At 44.4% G+C, this 18962-nt stretch overlaps 2 protein-coding genes and 2 long non-coding RNA genes across 7 annotated transcripts in view; 2 read left to right on the top strand and 2 right to left on the bottom strand.

The window, feature by feature from the left end:
• LOC135248629 (uncharacterized) overlaps window positions 1–18962 on the bottom strand; it is an 88308-nt gene that overhangs the window by 17006 nt on the left and 52340 nt on the right. The gene's annotated exons all lie outside the window — the stretch shown is intronic.
• Window positions 5843–8140, top strand: LOC135248619 (uncharacterized). The gene is made up of 4 exons (XR_010328459.1): window positions 5843–5977; window positions 6636–6727; window positions 7168–7321; window positions 7670–8140. It is a non-coding gene; the product is annotated as an uncharacterized LOC135248619 (long non-coding RNA).
• LOC135248634 (uncharacterized) lies at window positions 12564–14192 on the bottom strand. Its single transcript, XR_010328468.1, has 2 exons — window positions 13844–14192; window positions 12564–13715 (listed from the first exon to the last, which is right to left on the bottom strand). It is a non-coding gene; the product is annotated as an uncharacterized LOC135248634 (long non-coding RNA).
• Window positions 14198–18962, top strand: part of LOC135248628 (uncharacterized) — a 43209-nt gene continuing 38444 nt past the window's right edge. Inside the window, exons 1-2 of the mRNA XM_064323450.1 lie at window positions 14198–14524; window positions 15582–16585. The gene's annotated coding sequence lies outside the window, so the exon portion shown is untranslated. The remainder of the gene's footprint in view (window positions 14525–15581; window positions 16586–18962) is intronic.

Raw genomic sequence — 18962 nt, 5'->3', positions numbered from 1 at the left:
TGCACAGAAAGAATCTGCACGCCCCGGCTTACCACTGCGATGTTCTTGGAGAGGGACAGCCTGTTGTCCATCACCACTCCGAGACTCTTGGCACAGGGTGATGATGTCTAACTTAAGTTGGATAGATCTAACTTAATATCTCTAACATTAACAAAAGATCCTATTTAAGTCCTATTTAAGAGTCAAATAGACTTTTACACAATATCCAGTTCAAACATGAATTTGGCCAAATAGGAGAGTGCACACAGAGAAAAAAAACAGTTTCTGCATGAAGGCTCTCTGAACACTAGAGAGCCTTCTCTTTTATAAGCTTACACGTCATAGGCGTGTCTCACATAAAGTATAACTTCTCCCCCTCCCTTACATCCTTAGGTTCAGCTAAACACATCTGAGAGGTACATTCGTAATTTTCGGTTTCTTATTGCTGTGGCTAAGCATCATTTTTCTATCGCACTTTCCATGCAGGGCATTTCCAGTTTAAATAACTAATCTGCTTGTGGCCTAGTGGGTAAGGTTACAGTCTCGGGAACACCGGATCTTCGATTCAAACCCAGCTAGGGACACGTTTCTTTAACATGCTTTTACCCTCACAAATAATTGTCTACTACTCTTCAATTATTGCTGTTGCACCATATCTACCAGCCGTTCCCCGAACTGTATTATGACGTACCGTCTGCACGTTCAATTGTTAACCGGCTACAATATTGCAAAGCCATATGGATTCAACGGGAGCTCTTCTGTGCTAACTCGCCTGTGTTCTTCTTTAAAACCACGGACAGGTTTGCTAATGATATTTCACGCACTGGATAGCTATGTCATGGTGCTGCACTAACAAAGTCACAGACTGGTAAACCTCCGGTTGAACGATTGAATCCCGCCTCGTCCTCAGGCAGATAATTTCCTCTTTTACACTAACGTTTTCTTACGCTTATATTTGCTTTACCAAAACTCACTCACGGCCACCCATATGCATTTCATGACGGAAAATGTATTCCTTTTATTCAAAAGTTACACCAGTTCACAGCTGTGCAATTTCTACTAACTACATTTCTTCACTTGGCTACTGTACAAAACCTTCTTATCAGCAAACGCCACGTTTCTACATTCATGTTACCTCGCCCTGTTCTCTATCTAGCCACATACAAACAATTACTACGTATGTACGTTCTGCAACTCCCCATTAAAACATTACATTTAAAAACATGATTCACTCATAATTATAACTACTAGTACTGAACATGAAAAAAACACACCAGTGCAATAGATTGCACACGTTACTTCACCGTCCACTTTAACAACTGGCCCTTTATAGCGACTGTTATATATACCGTTCGATAACGAATATAAGCTCGCTCATGGTCACTCCATTTACTCTGCACTATAGTCCGTGATCATGTCAACCTTCACCTACATACCCATTCTGCTAAAAACATATTGTTTCAACTACGCAATTTCATAATTTCATCCTAATTAGTCTCACACTGTTGTTATTTTCTCATATGCAAAGCCTGCTGGGACATACACGTCTGCTCCTATTCTCCATTATCATGTTTTCCGGTTCTAGTTTAGCAAAACAGCAAAGAGGATTCCTACCTGCAAATAAGCCTATCAAAATGCCTTATAAACCTTACAAACACTAAAAGTGCATCTCCATGAAACAACAGACAACGGAGCAGGACAGAAGGCTACACAAGTTGCGACCTAGGGAGTTATAATTCTACGGGCTTGCTGATTCTTTTGTCATTCAAGGCTCGTTGGATGGACGTCAAATCCGTGAGTACATACACTGGCCATATTTCATATGCGTTTCTGATACGTTTTACACATAGCCATAATCCACAACCGTTTCTTACAGGGTCACTTCGCATTTCTCACTCTCATAATAAAACGCTTTGCAAAAAGAAATATCTCATTTAAAAAAAACACGTTTTCAACGTACAAAAATGCCAAGTTACTCAAAAGTATTGCTATCAAACACATTTAAATTCAGGTACAAAACTGCTGGTGAATAACTAGAGGAAGCACATTCCTCCAGAAAACATATGTTCATACTTGCTTGTCAAATTATTTTTACTAAATGTACAAGTTCTTCTATATTTGCTACTTATAATAAATACTGCATGTAAAATATATATTGTACATACATATATAGAGAACTTCTTTATCCCCATGGGGACATTTCCCTCGCAGCATGTTACATTCACATTTACGAACACACACTTATACCAAGAAACATACTATCATTCACGCAACAGAAAGGCTGGGCAGCGAAATACATAGGCTACATATCAATACAAATTGGACATATACACGCCTATTCAATCAATCTTGACTGTGAGAGAACCATCCACACATATGTTTGGCCTGTCCATGTACTGCATGCTTATACACACAGGGCCAAGTTACTTGAAAGAATTGAAGAAATATTGGGTAGCATTGCGTTGAAATACATCTTATGTCATTTCGGTGAGGCAAGATAGCCTATATTGTTTGTAGTACCGTAACTTGGCGTCATTTTGATATCAATACTTTTGAGTAACTTGGCATTTTTGTACGTTGCAAACATATTTTTTATGAGATTTATTTATACCGGTCAAAACAAGGTGAGTCGATGGTACCTCAGTGGCAACAATGCAACCCATAAACAGACTCAAGAGTTCAAAATACGAAGTCAGAGGTTTTAATAATTCAAAAATACAGCCGGCCTAAAAAAACACAGGGAGTTCAGCAAGTTTGCACTAATAAAATTTCATTAAAACAGTTTCTCTACTGTCGTAAGTAGGGGGTCTCATAACCTAAACGTTGCAGGATTGATTCCCGGTGAGTGAGTGAGTGAGTGAGTGAGTGAGTGAGTGAGTGAGTGAGTGAGTGAGTGAGAATGTGGAGGGAGAATGTGGAGGGAGATTGTGGAGAAAGAATGTTCAGAAAGAAGAAGTAACTGCAAAGAAGAAGTAACTGCAAAGAAGAGGTAACACGACTGGAGAAGTGAGAAACATGAGGCAACATGAGAAAGCAGCAAAAAGTGGAGTCTGACCTTGGTACCGGAGGAGATAAGGAGGCTGTCGTCCTGTGCCTGCCGGGCTGGAGAGGCAGTCTCTGTGCCGAGGGAGATGGTGGGCCCTGACACGTCGACACTGGCACCCGGGCCAGAAGGTCCAGGCCAAGGGTTCCCGCCGGCTGGGGGGCTCGAGGTTTGGCCACCAGGGCTGGACAGTCGCGTGCCTGGTGGCCCGGTTTGCCGCGGCGGTAGTAGCGGCCCTCCCGTCCCTTTGGTCGCCACCCGTGAGGAGATGGCCGAGCCAAACGGACCTCCTCCTCGCAGTCGGCCGCCCTGACCGAAGGACGAAAAGCTTCCTGTGGAGTGGGCTGCTCCACCAGGATGTTCTCTGTTCGCTCCGCCTCCAGCAGAGCCTCGTTGAGGGAGCGGGGTGTGGTGAGGCGGACGTGCTGGCGCAGCCGCTCCGCTGTAAGGGTTCGCAGGAAGGTGTGCAGCGCCAGCTCCTCCTGCTCCGCTGCGCCGAACTGCAGGTAGCCCCGGCGTGCAAGCCACACGTCTGCAGCTACCGTTCCCCCAGCTTTCTTCCTCATAGCCAATCGCGGTCGCTCCTGCCCCTTCCCAGCTCCAAGCTGCGACACATACACAAGACGAGGGGAAGGAACACGGGGGGAACGTAACAACACCATTGTAACCTTGAGGAAGGTACTTAATCTGAATTAGTCCAGTTAAATGTCCAGCTGTGTAAATTATCTGTACGTACAAGAATGTGAACCCCATGTTAGTCATGCCTGAGAAATGCCAAAATGTAAATGGAATATGTTGTGGTTGTGCTGTCATATAATATGTATGTAAGTGAATCAACTGGTCCTCATGTATTTTGCTAATTGTCTTTCACTGTTCAGTGCCGTGGGGTACCTTGGAGTTCTATAGAAAAATAAACGTGATTGATTGTTGTTGAGGTGTCCTGACTTTTGGTTGGTAACCTTTACTGGCTATAGCTTTAATGTAGCCTAAAGATTGCAATATATTCTCTTACAACAAGGAGCAGCAGAAGGCCATATTAGGTATTTTTAGGTATTTAGTCCACCAAGACACTCATCGGTCCTATCCATCCATTATCTAACCTGCTTATTCCTGGTCAGGGTCACAGGTGCACATCAGTGAACATCAGTACTAAAACTAGTAAAAACCACAGTTACAGGGATGTTAATATTTAAGACTCCACCATGTGCATACAAACAATATTTATGTTGTTTCACCTGTCTATTCCCATCATGGTGGTAATTAATATAGGGCCTGTCCATAATACTAATCCAATTTGCGAAAAATTAAATTTATACGTAGTAGAGCCAACTGAGGATATGGCTTTTCTGACTGCATACCCTGTAGAAATTAGTTCGTTGAACTAGTAGTAAGAACTAGTAACACAAAATCTTCTCCAAAATTGTCTACCCCCATTCTACCTCACCCATCTACATTTTTAGAGATGTAATATCCTTAAATAATGTGTTCATGGCCGCCAAGTGATTAAAATAAACAAGCACAAAACCGGCCAGACCCACGGTGCAACTTGAATTCTGACTGATATAGCCAGGGCAATATTTTCACTGGAGACTTGATACCGCCACATAGCTTCCAAGTCCCAGGTCAGTTGTGAATGGCTGAAGCATGATAACGGGAATGACTGTGCTGTGAAGTTTAGGTAGCAAACAAGGCTGAATCATTTTGACGGAATGTTCATAAAAACTATACGGTCAGATCGCGTAACGTTTCAGATAATATGTAACGTTAAAAGATTTAATTCAGTGTTCTGCTGGGAGTTTCGCTGTGTGTTTCGCAAACAAACACACAAAAACTCGCCTCGTATACAGACATTGTACTGTATCATGTACTGGAAACACGTTTTATATCGTCTATACTATGTAACCGAGGTGTACATTTTTGTATACCTGTCAAAACAAGGTGAGTCGATGGTACCTCAGTGGCAACAATGCAACCCAGAAGCAGACTCAAGAGTTCAAAATACGAAGTCAAAGGTTTTAATCATTCAAAAATACAGCCAGTCTAAAAAAACAGGGAGTTCAGCAAGTTTGCACTGATAAAATTCCATTAAAACAGTTTCTCTACTGTCGTAAGGAGGTGGTCTCGTAACCTAAACGTTGCAGGATTGATTCCCGGATGGGACATTGCCGTTATACCCTTAAATAAGGTTCATCGCCTGCATTGCTCCAGAATATATACAACTATATTAATGTTTTCAATGTAAATGCTATGCTGTGTGAGTCGCTCTGTCTGCTAAATGCCCGTCATGTAAATGTGATAAATTCCACTTAAACGGTTCGCATTGTTTCAGTGTGTTTTTAATTTACTAAACATTCTCGTATAAGAATAGTAGAATCGTTATACGGACATGGGGTTTTTGCATTCTCAAAATGATCTTTTACGAAACTTGCCCCGCCTCCGCCTCCGCGAAGCATTGCAGGGCGTATATGTCACAGTGTCCTACAATAAAGTGTCATCTACCGCCACTGATACAAAGGAAGGAACAAAACAAAGAAGCCTAAATCAATCGCCGGCCCAGCCAACAGACTCTCTGAAGACTCTCTGAAGAGCCTTATAGTGATGGGAAAAGGAATCACTGTATCGCCTGTTTTCTATCAGTGCACTTTCGCAATAGATTCTACCATTAACATCACTGTTAATGGTAGAATGTGGAGCCTCTCTGAAGAGCCTCCTCATTTAATCATAGTATTGCCTGTTTTCAATCAGTGCATTTTTGCAACAGGTTCTACCATTAACATCACTGTTAATGGTACTGTATAGAAATACTCACATGTACTCATCGGTGCTGAAGAAGCTGATGGTGGTGAGGGCAACATGAGAAAGCACAGAAGAGTGGTGTCTGATACGGAAGAAGATGAGCAGCAGCACAACAGTCACAATGTGGCCTCCACAGAACCAGGCCAGGACAGCAGACAGGTGAGGGAATTCACTGCTATTAACATTGCAGGCACTTGGCACACACTGATCCAGAGCGATGGACAGTAGTGGAGATCATCAGTATTAGCCATGCTAAATGTTGCGGTACTGAGATGGCATGCAGTTCCATTAATTATCTGTACGTGTAATGTTAACCTGACAAACAGCAATGTATATTGTAACAGAAGAAGGTATGACAAGACATCTTACACAGCTATGCCTATAACATTACTTATAACATTATCCAAAAGGAAATCCAGATGTCCTGGACGACTGCAATATCTGCAGGTTTTGCCGGTTTCTTTCCCACGTATAATCAACCGTTATATAGCTTGATATCATTTTGGTAGGTTTTAACACAATTTTTTTAAAAATTTTGTCATGCTCAGCAAAACAGGTTTTCCAGTGTGGCAGTGGAATGCAATCCCCATCCAGCCTTCCCAACATCTCACAGCCTTCATAGTCGGACATTTTGTAATGGGAAACATGGCTGTGGAGATAAGTTAAAATGTGGGACCATTGTACACACACATGAATTGCTTGATTGACAGACAGCCGATGTACTGATGATTGATTTTGATGTTGTTAAGGTAATGGAAAGTAGCTGAGGGAATGGATGTATTTCAGTGTTTTTAAATTAAAGTTTATGTGCAGACAGGTGGAGCCAGAGGACGGTAACGTGAATCAGAAGTCTGTGAGATTCGGCAGTTTTGAACAGCATGGATCATCTCTGAGTGAACAAAATGAGAAGTAAGGACAGTACACATAATTGGTTATGTTCCTTCTGTACTAATCAAATTTGCGTTTCAAATCAAACTATGACTGGGGCAAAATTCACGATTTCTGCATTTGTTCCATGTGTTTTTTTTTTTTTTTTTAAGTGACATTGTCCTGGATTACAGCTGGGCCATTCAATGAGTTGAGTCCCCCTTTCCAAGTCAATATAAGCACTGGGACAAATGACATTCAGCTGCTTCAAAATTTCACAGGATTACCATATTGCCATATTTATGAATTGAATAATTACCAAGACAAATGCAGATATTGTGAATTTAGCCTCGTAGTCATTGCTTGATTTGAAATACAAATTTGATTTGTGGAAAAATAAGGAAAACAGGAAAAACAACTGTCTCAGTAGTTTTGCAGCAAACTTATATGGTTTAATGTTTTTTAAATTTTATTTTAATTAGGACTCCAGATAATCCTATTCCGCCTCCATGTCCATGCATAGAGAAAAGGGCACTGCCCTCCAGCACAATTTCACATTTTAAGCCTGCAAAGGCCTTGAAGTTTGACATCCCAAAAGAAAATCTACAAATCAGCGATGAAATGGAAGATCCGATAGTGAGTAAAACCTTTGGAATTATTTGTAATGATTTAGTACTTTTGTAGCATGTTTGTTTTAAAAACATTTTTAACAGATTGTTGAGTGTTACTGCCAAGTGCATTTTGGCACACAAGTTTAACTGGCACAGCGTAGAATACACTTAATATGGGGTCATTCAGTGCCACTCGGAAATGATGAATAGTAAATCCTGATGAACTTTTACAGCGATATCCAAGCAGGTTGGGCAGCTGCTTAAGCTCATTTGGGATGGAGTGACAACGATACAATACCCATTTAAAAAAACTGATAGATGAGAGACGAGGGAGCTGATAATGTGGCTTATAACATTGTTTTTGTATTGCCAGGTGGGTGTGGCCATGAGAATAGTGGAAGACCGACACAGAGTCCGTGGAACGACAGAGAGAGGAAAGAATGGCGATGTGGCCAGCCCTGGGACCGCAGGGAGTGGGTCAGGGCAGATTCGCGATTGCCGCGGCTTGGTGCCTGAGGTGGATGATCGAGTGGAAAGGGTTGTGGGTGAGGTGATTGCGGCAGATGTCAAAATGGTCTATGTCTGCCCTGCGAAGCATGAGATTGACCGTGTAAACGAAGATCCAGTGAAAGTGAAATGCAATGAATGTGACATCCACTACAAAAAAACAAAAATGACCGTCCTCCTCGAGGGAACCATTATGATTGAACGTGACCATGGAAAGAGGTTCAAACTAAATGACAGAATTCTTAGGTCATTCATAGATTGTGACTCTGTAGGAATAAATTCTATTACCGATCAACTACTTTATTCAAAATCTGTCATCTTGACAATTTAGAATAACGAGGTACTGCATGCTGTGAGGGTGGGCGATATGGCCTAAAATTCATATCTTCAATATGAAGTCCATCCATCCATCCATCATCTACACCCGCTTATCCTGGGCAGGGTCGCGCGGGAGCTGGAGCCTATCCCAGCGTGCATTGGGCAAGAGGCAGGAATACACCCTGGACAGGCAGCCAATCTATTGCAGGGCACACACACGCTTATACCTATGGGCAATTTAGCCTACCTGCATGTCTCTGGACTGGGAGGAAACCGGAGTACCTGGAGGAAACCCACGCGGACACGGGGAGAGCGTGCAAACTCCACACAGAAAGGCACAGGCCGAGGTTCAAACCCACGACCCTCTTGCTGTGTGGAAACAGTGCTACCCACTGCACCGCCGTGCCATATATCATGATGTAAACTTAAAAAAAATGAAAATATGAATCATAACTTGGGTTATATAAAACCCTATTGGTGTGGTGGACACCGGACACAATTAACTGGAACAGCTCATTCTTATTTCACAGGGTTCCAGCTGTATTGCAGTAGTTACACCTCAGGTTTAACCCCAGCTAAGCACGCTGCAGTTGACCCAGTAGTTTTTTGTTTATTTCTTTGGGGCTTCTGTGGCTGTGTCTTTGATAAGCACTAAGGGAGCTGAACACATACCAGCCCGGTTGGGGTTGCCAGATTTACAATTGAAGTGAAATTGGAACAAAGTCTGATCGGGAAGCAACGTTGGAACTGGGGGGGGGGGGGAGTCATTGACACAACAGTTAACACAAGAAAGTAACGGAAAATTTCCTCCAGCAATGACCCACAAACCGACCTGTAAAATTGTTTGAAAATTTGACATTCTAGTTGAAAAAACAGATTTCTGGCAACCCTACCCCTGATACAATCAGGAAAGTGAGGTCTGTCTGCCATCTTTCTCTTTCCTTTAACTTTTTTCCTTTTTGTTTGTTCCTAGTTTTTTTTTTTTTTTTGCCTGGAAAGATCTTTAATTGGTTTTTATGGTGTGTCTGTTACTTCTCCGTTGCTGGTCTACGAGTTGGTACAACACTCTTCTAATTCTGATTCTATAGAACTGTATGAACTGTACTGATGTTTAACGTGATCGGACATTAATATATTTTGATGTAAATAAATATTTTTTTACAACAGTGCCGTGGTTTCTGTGTGGCTGATTTTATGTCGAACGGCTATATGTTATATCTTAATGCTAAAGCTGTTCTTTGGGGATCTTCTTTTAAAGTTGAAAACTATTTTCTATTTTGACAGTAGCTCTGCAGTTCTAAAGAATTTTATTGGAAGTTAACCAGCTGCCTTATATTCCCTCAGCAGGCAATACGCACCGAAATAAAGGTATTTATGCAGGAAAAGGTGCAAATGATAGTGGAGCACATGTAATAGAAAAGATGCACACCTCCACTGCACAAGAAGCCCCATTATTGCACATTACCCATAACCATTGCATGAGGTTATTTGCACTTCACACTCCATTACTGTAGGATACCCAATGATGGCAGTTTTCTCAAATGTTGTCAGTGTTCTTAACTAATGTGCTGAATGAGCAGTTCACCTGAGTGTGGAATAAGGCATCATCAGAACATGTTAATATTTTTATATTCATATTTTTTGCCACAGAAAATGGTTGTGAAAAATAATCCATGTTTGCATTGTATCAAAAAACATGTCAATGATAATTGCTGCACATGTGGGACTGGTTACATTTTATAGTGCAGATCAGCCAGTCCTACTAAGCGACCACAAGCGCTGTCAAGTGAACGGTTAGACAAGCAATGGGGGAAAAATAACTCATCTTATGGCAACTGCAGGTGTCTGTCGGTATGGTGCTGGAAGCTAGCGTCAGGCAGTTTTATGGGCACAAAAATGTCATTTTCAGGGATGTGAATGCTGGGGGCCGGTGCCCCAGTAGAGCTTTAAGAGCTTTCTAGCAGCGCTGCTGGAATAAAGGTGCTTTTGACGTTTGGTAATCCGCGGTTAGTGACCTATCCCAGCAGGTTTTCCACACATGCACTAGCTAAGCTCATCCGTGCTGTGTTAAAATTAGTCCTTAAACACAGTACTTTGACACAACCCTTATGTCTAAAACAAATGTGAATGCAAATCTACAGAATAACTGTTTAGATGACCTCCCTACATGCAGGATCACCTCTTCAATGAAGGAGTCCTAGTCCTGGGTGGCGGTGTAGTGTAATGGGTAAGGGGTTGGTCTTGTAATCTAACGGTCGCAGGTTCAAGTCCCCGTTAGGACACTGCCGTTGTACCCTTAAGCAAGGTAGTTAACCTTGCATCGCTTCAGTATATATCCAGCTGTATATATGGATACAATGTACGTCACTCTGGATAAGAGCATCTGCTAAATGCCTGTAATGTAGTTGGACGAATTCTGCTTGTAAGCAAAGAACTCGGCCTTTCAAAAAATGCTAATAAAATAAAGGAAAGCAAACGCTTGAAATGGGAACCAAAATTAAATATTCTTTTAAAATATATCTGGCACCCAAAAAGGGCCTACACTGATCCAATTCCCACCCAATTTTGACAGTTCAAAGAGCCGTACTGTTCAAAATGTGTGATAAGATGCACTGACAAAAAAGCGATGAAAAAAATGGTAAATAAGTAAATGAATGAATATAACAATTACTTAAAATTACTGAACAAATATGCAGCTGGAGTATGTGAACATGTGTCAGTGGAGAGAAAGAGTGCAACATGCAATCTTTAAATGTTTGGTTTATTTTAAATAAAGAGAAAGATTTATGAAGAAAAACAAAGGTGTGGAATGAAGGAAATAAGCTTTATTACAGTTTTTTTGTCTGTGCTGTGGAATTTGGAAATGTCGTTTTTGATAAACTTTTTTTTGCTCATTTGAAAGAGAAAATTAAGATAAGATTTAGATGCAGATTCACTCCCGGGCAGTAGGTGGGAGCAAAGCTCCGTGAAATGGTTTCTATCAGCCCACAAAAAACAATTTTAACGAACCTACCAAGAAAAAAACTGGTCCTGCGTGGAGACTTTTTACATACAGAGTAGGCTGTAAACGAATTAATACTGATATTCATATTTCTTCATGGTTCCTGATTGCCTGCTTTAGCCAACATCCATAAAAATATTTCCCCTTAAACGATAAATATTTTTACTGTTTGGTAATTAAGTATAGGCCCTGTCCATAATACTAATCCAATTTGCGGAAAATTAAATGTATACGTAGTGGAGCCAACTGAGGATATGGCTTTTCTGACTGCATACCCTGTAGAAATTAGTTTGTTTGTGTGTGAGTCAATGATCACACTGACTTGGAACAAACCGCCGGTTTATTAAGGAGATAAAAACCCGTGTGAACAAAGCCGACGCTGAGAATCTACTTGCATGACCGAACTAGAGGGAACTAGAGCACGTTGATTGGCCTAGCCATAAACACACAAACGCGTATGGTTGCTCATAATGAACATACGTAGCCAAATGATCTACATCCTCTTCTTTTAGCTCACACCTCCTATGTAAAACAAAAAAGCACTGGGTACATATCAACATTACAGAACATTTATTTCTTGTGTTGTTTTACGATTATCAGTAAACAACCCAAATTAAATTAAGATTGATATAAATGTTTCTTTAAGGTTCCAGAGTTCCTGTATTCGCCGACATACCTAAAAAAAGACTTTAGGCGTCTTATTTTATGATTTATTTTCATTACTTTTGAGTAAGAAATATTTCGACTTAACTGATAATTTTTTTTACTACTGTCTAAATGTCGAGAGTGACTTTATTCTCGTTTTTTCATGAGACTATTTTTTTTTCCGTGGTGCAGTACGTATAATACGACTTGCCAACAAGAGCCAAATACCGAAATAAACTTACCATGGTTTAAAAAATCCTTAATTTTTAAGGATTTAAAATTAAATAGGCAATTTGCTCCTAATGCTATTAATTGGGACATATTGCAGATATTATTACTATTATATTTTATGTAACACACTGTAAGTAGCAAAACGTGGCTGAGCCTGTTCTCCCTATAGAAACGATAAAAAACGAGCCTTTTGCTGCGAAAATCGCGACCCGAAATTCTGGTGAGATGCAGAAACTGAACCGCAGACGGAGTCAATCGTGGTTCGTCTGTTCCAAAACTCTGCACACACAGAAAATCTTTGGAACTTAGTCGACACCGCGACTTAAATCTATTGGCTTGAGACTGGGTGAGAGGTGTACCCCCAACACCGGGTTGGAACAGTGAGATGACCGAACTTCCGACTTCATTCCTGGAATATCCGAACAGTACAGAGGTGAGGCATGAGACCGACCAAAACCGAAATTTTAACATTGGTGTAAATTTATTTATACTGGTCAAAACAAGGTGAGTGGATGGTACATCAGTGGCAACAATGCAACCCAGAAACAGAGTCAGGAGTTCAAAATACCAATTCAAAGGTTTTAATAATTCAAAAATACAGCCAGCCTAAACCAACAGGGAGTTCAGCAAGTTTGCACTGATACAATTTCATTTAAAAAGTTTCTCTACTGTCGTAAGGAGGTGGTCTCGCAACCTAAAGGTTGCAGGTTTGATTCCCAGATGGGACATTGCCGTTACACCCTTAAATAAGGTACTTCGCCTGCATTGCTCCAGAATATATACAACTGTATTAATGTTGTTACCAACGCAAGTATGAACGACAGGAGTCTCGAGTAAAAGAGAAAAAAAACAGATCCCTTTTATTAACATTAATTTCATTTTTTGTTTTAAAAACTATGGTAGGGAAGATAGCAAAATGCTAGCTTCCTTTATTTTCTCCAATTGATAAAATGGTTTAATGAGAAATAACATACACAACATTTAACATTTCCACCCCTTACTGCAAACAGACTACCCAGCTGGCTTGTACCTTACTTGTGTTTGCTGCGACCTTAAAGAAGGGAATATATACACCTGTTAATGACACACTCCATTAAGGTACACTGCAATTGTAATCACACTGCAAACTTCGCAGAGCAAAGTAGAAGAACACACAAATAGTTAAAGCAAATCCAAACGCTCTTAGTCAAGCACAGCAATCTAGAAGGGGCGGAAAGCAAACCCAACAGCATGCAGATAGACAAGCCCCTCGAATTAATGGCAGGCAAAGCACGAAGAATAGTTAAAGCAAGACTGGGTTAGCTGATTGAGTTAGAGCGGGGGAGAATGGCTAACATGAAAACAAAAAACAATTAAACAAAAAGAAATGCTCAAGCTAGCCGACCAGCTCCGCGCATTAGCTAATCAACACAAGGCCAGATACTATGAGCGGAAGCACTCTCACTCGTGGTAGCTGGGCAGCTAATTTGCAACAAGTACATAAAACGAAAGGAAGGAACAGCGGTCAATCCATGCATCGGCCACCTACTCAAAATAAACCTATAAGCAAAACAAAAGGCACTGCTCAAGCTACATGCACAGAAAGCATCCACACCCAAACCGAGAAGCCAGCCACCAATATAAAAGCATGAATAAAACAATCTACATTACCGGATGGCTCTCAATGACTGTATGCGGTAAGGTCAGTCAACGCTGGCCACGTCATCTCCAACCGTGGCTGCACAATAAGATACCATTTACACAAGTATGCTAAACAGGATCACATGTATAAATAGCAACCTTACATGTACACATTTATACAACTCAAATAGTTCTTCACTTAAGTAAACAGAGAAATACACATACCTTCTCCAGCTTACATACAATACATGCACTTCCCGATAGGCAAAATAACCTGCAGTCCTAACACGGGACCGGCACAAAACGTTGTAAGATTGTGAGGACCCCAAAATTGACGGCTCGCTATATTCGCGTATGACGTTACCTTGTCATCTAATTACCTGCCCACCTCTAGCGGCTACAAAGTATTCAATGCAAATGATATGCTGTGTGAGTCGCTCTGTCTGCTAAATGCCCGTCATGTAAATTTGATAAATTCACTTAAACGGCGAAGGGTGTTTTTAATTTATTAAAAATTCTCGTATAAGAATAGCAGAATCTTTATACGGACGGGGGGCCTGACGACCGGAGGTTTGAAGGTCGGAGGTCCGACGGTCGGTTTTCGCATTCTCAAAATTATCTTATAGGAAACTTGTGACAATCCGAAATTTTTAAAATTCTCGAATAAGGCTTTCACATAATCAAAATGATGTCAAAAAACTCATGTTACTACCAACATCCTTCAAAATCTTTGACTTTACCCTGGGAGATATTTCGGCAATAATCGGTAAATATATCAACGTAATTCTAGCTACTAAAAAGACTAGGCCTCTAGTGGCGCAGCCAGTGGAGCGCTATCCAAATGCTCAATGTCAGCCGCGACGTCTGCGGTACTAATCCGCAGGAGGAGCGGCAGCGGATCGTGCTGTTCGTCAGGGCAGAGGTGGAGCAGGGTCTGCAGAACTGGCGAGCACCAGGTGAGTCGCCGTCTCACTCGTGCTGCAGCGACTGTGTCGGGTCGTGACGTCGGGCAGCGAGCAGGTACGACGGGGCGGGGCGCCGTTAATAAGAAAAAAAGGAGATCGTGGTGTTCGTCAGGGCAGGAACGGAGGGAGGTAGGGAGCGAGTGCGAAGCATTGCAAACGTATATGTACCTATATCCGTTACCGACGTCGCGACTAAAAAGACTGGACCTCTAGTGGCGCAGCCCGTAGAGCGCTATCCAAATGCTCAATGTCAGCCGCGACAGCGGCAGCTCCTCTCTCCGAGACCGAGTAAAAATGCAGTCGAGACAGAAAGGGGAGGAGTCCGAAACCCAGAGGAGTCCGAGTCCACAACACTATAATAGCAAGTGTGATCATGCATGTGGGAATAAAGAAAGAGGAAGGGGAAAAAACGCCGCCGTCGCCGGTCCAGCCAGAGATTGTGATTGGAGATCGTGCTGTTCGTCAGGGCAGAGGTGGAGCAGGGTCTGCAGAACTGGCGAGCACCAGGTGAGTCGCCGTCTCACTCGAGCTGCAGCGACTGTGTCGGGTCGTGACGTCGGGCAGTGAGCAGGTACGACGGGGCGGGGCGCCGTTGATAAGAAGAAGAAAAAAAAAGATCTCTGGCGCCGTCGCCGGAGGGAGGGAGGGAGGGAGTGCGAAGCATTGCAAACGTATATGTACCTTTTTACGTTACCGACGTCGCGTACCTGCTTGCTGTCCGACGTCGTGACGTCGCGTACCTGCTCGCTGTCCGCCGTCCCGACGTTGCGACGTCGCATACCTGCTCGCTGTCCGCCGTCCCGACGTCGCATACCTGCTTGCTGCCCGACGTCGTGACTTTGCGTACCTGCTCGCTGTCTGCCGTCCCGACGTGGCATACCTGCTTGCTGCCCGACGTCGTTACTAAAAAGACTGGACCTCTAGTGGCGCAGCCCGTAGAGCGCTATCCCAATGTCAGCCGCGATGTCTGCAGTACGAATCCACAGGAGGAGCGGCAGCGGCAGCTCCTCTCTCCGAGACCGAGTAAAAATGCAGTCGAGACAGAAAGGGGAGGAGTCCGAAACCCAGAGGAGTCCGAGTCCGAGTCCACAGCACTATAAAGCAAGTGTGATCATGCATGTGGGAATAAAGAAAGAGGAAGGGGAAAAAAACGCCGCCGTCGCCGGTCCAGCCAGAGATTGTGATTGGAGATCGTGCTGTTCGTCAGGGCAGAGGTGGAGCAGGGTCTGCAGAACTGGCGAGCACCAGGTGAGTCGCCGTCTCACTCGAGCTGCAGCGACTGTGTCGGGTCGTGACGTCGGGCAGTGAGCAGGTACGACGGGGCGGGGCGCCGTTGATAAGAAGAAGAAGAAAAAAGATCTCTGGCGCCGGCGCCGTCGCCGGAGGGAGGGACGGAGGGAGGGAGGGAGTGCGAAGCATTGCAAACGTATATGTACCTTTTTACGTTACCGACGTCGCGTACCTGCTTGCTGTCCGACGTCGTGACGTCGCGTACCTGCTCGCTGTCCGCCGTCCCGACGTTGCGACGTCGCATACCTGCTCGCTGTCCGCCGTCCCGACGTCGCATACCTGCTTGCTGCCCGACGTCGTGACTTTGCGTACCTGCTCGCTGTCTGCCGTCCCGACGTGGCATACCTGCTTGCTGCCCGACGTCGTTACTAAAAAGACTGGACCTCTAGTGGCGCAGCCCGTAGAGCGCTATCCCAATGTCAGCCGCGATGTCTGCAGTACGAATCCACAGGAGGAGCGGCAGCGCAGCTCCTCTCTCCGAGACCGAGTAAAAATGCAGTCGAGACAGAAAGGGGAGGAGTCCGAAACCCAGAGGAGTCCGAGTCCGAGTCCACAGCACTATAAAGCAAGTGTGATCATGCATGTGGGAATAAAGAAAGAGGAAGGGGAAAAAAACGCCGCCGTCGCCGGTCCAGCCAGAGATTGTGATTGGAGATCGTGCTGTTCGTCAGGGCAGAGGTGGAGCAGGGTCTGCAGAACTGGCGAGCACCAGGTGAGTCGCCGTCTCACTCGAGCTGCAGCGACTGTGTCGGGTCGTGACGTCGGGCAGTGAGCAGGTACGACGGGGCGGGCGCCGTTAATAAGAAAAGAAAAAAGATCTCTGGTGCCGTCGCATATGTACCTTTTTACGTTACCGACGTCACGTACCTGCTCGCTGCCCGACGTCGCGTACCTGCTTGCTGCCCGACGTCGTGACGTCGCGTACCTGCTCGCTGTCCGCCGTTCCGACGTTGCGACGTCGCATACCTGCTTGCTGCCCGACGTGCCCGACGCCGTGACGTCGCGTACCTGCTCGCTGTCCGCCGTCCCGACGTTGCGACGTGGCATACCTGCTTGCTGCCCGACGTCGTTACTAAAAAGACTGGACCTCTAGTGGCGGAGCCCGTAGAGCGCTATCCAAATGCTCAATGTCAGCTGCGACGTCTGCAGTACGAATCCACAGGAGGAGCGGCAGCGGCAGCTCCTCTCTCCGAGACCGAGTAAAAATGCAGTCGAGACAGAAAGGGGAGGAGTCCGAAACCCAGAGGGGGAGGAGTCCGAGTCCACAACACTATAATAGCAAGTGTGATCATGCATGTGGGAATAAAGAAAGAGGAAGGGGGGAAAAACGCCGCCGTCGCCGTTCCAGCCAGAGATCGTGACTGGAGATCGTTCGTCAGGGCAGAGGTGGAGCAGGGTCTGCAGAACTGGCGAGCACCAGGTGAGTCGCCGTCTCAGGCTGAAGCCACACTATACGCGGCGACGGCCGCCTGTCGCCGCGCCGCGTCCCCACAGTCGGTTTGTGGGCGTGTCACCTATTTTTGACAGACAGTTGTGTTCGTTAAATGTTGACCGGGTTTAATATCGTGTTTCATATTCATTCTCCTGTCTGAATAAAAATCATTTTGCAGTAACCTAGATCTGAAAGATGTTAGTCAGCTGCCTAGATAGGCTACTCACTAGCTAGACATTAAACAGCCTAACAACCAACAACAAAAACATTGTCTGACGAATTAGCCAGATAATTCCTTCAAAGTTGTAGGCTATCTGAATAGCTAGCTAGGTGGCTGGTAGAAACGAGCAACTAGCAACTAATACATTAGGAAGATTTTTTTGTTTGTTATTGTTTGTTGTTACTCACTATAGCTACACATTAGCCTAGTTAGCCTAGCTAGGCAGCTTATTAACATTTTCAGAGCTAGATTACTGCAAAAAAGATTTTTATTCAGACTGGACAGTGATAGTAGCTAACGGCGATAACTACATTGCAGAGCCACCGGCAATTTCTATTTTCCTCTTATCAGTGTCTCTGTAGGAGATTTTATTATGTTGGGAAGCCCGATACGGAAATTACGAGTTAGGTCCTCCATTGTGGAACGATAGAATGTGGAACTAAAATTAGAAAAAAAATAGGGACAATTTACTTGACGGATCATTAGATCAAATCAGATTGGTTACCGCGACGCGGCGAGGGGGTCAAAGTTGATTTTTGCGGTCTCCACTGCAGCCTCGCCGCCTCCCGCCGCGCCGCCGGCAATCCCAAAATGCCTTGCGGGGTCTGGCCGCCACCCCTCATTCAAAATGAATGGAGGCGGCTCCGCCGCGCGGCTAGTGTGTATAGTGTGGCTTCACGGTCACTCAAGCTGCAGCGACTGTGTCGGGTCGTGACGTCGGGCAGCGAGCAGGTACGACGGGGCGGGGCGCCGTTAATAAGAAAAAAAAAAAGGAGATTGTGGTGTTCGTCAGGGCATAAACGGAGGGAGGTAGGGAGTGAGTGCGAAGCATTGCAAACGTATATGTACCTATATACGTTACCGACGTCGCGTAGGCTACCTGCTCGCTGTCCGCCGTCCCGACGTCGCATACCTGCTTGCTGCCCGACGTGCCCGACGTCGTGACTTTGCGTACCTGCTTGCTGCCTGACGTCGTGACGTCGCATACCTGCTTGCTGCCCGACGTCGCGTACCTGCTCGCTACTCGGCCTCGCGGCCCAGGTACGCGACGTCTGCGGTTCAAATCCTCAATGCCAGCCGCGACGTCTGGTGAGGGGCGCTCGGGAGGTGAGGGACGAGGGACGAGGGAGGGACAGAGGAGGTGAGGGAGGGAGTGCCAGGCAGAGGGCAAAACGTGTATACATATATCAAGTGTGATAATGCATGTGGGAAGAAAAAAATGAAGGAATAAGTCTTTCATACGCATGGGTTTCGTACTTGTATGAAATATATAGGCCTACAAGTGAATGATTTTAATGTGGTCTTTGTGATCTCATATGCAGGACAGAGTTAAGGGATTTTTGGTTTTTAGGTCATACAATCATGCAGCACAAGGCCGTCCAGGCGGACCACTGCTGTCAGAGAAATCGTACAGCGCACTTTTCTTGGGAATTAACT

This window comes from Anguilla rostrata, chromosome 2, assembly GCF_018555375.3.
Source record: "Anguilla rostrata isolate EN2019 chromosome 2, ASM1855537v3, whole genome shotgun sequence".
Classification (NCBI taxonomy): Eukaryota; Metazoa; Chordata; class Actinopteri; order Anguilliformes; family Anguillidae; genus Anguilla; species Anguilla rostrata.
Note: the sequence above shows the minus strand (reverse complement) of the source record. Positions and strands in the feature narration are given on the sequence as shown.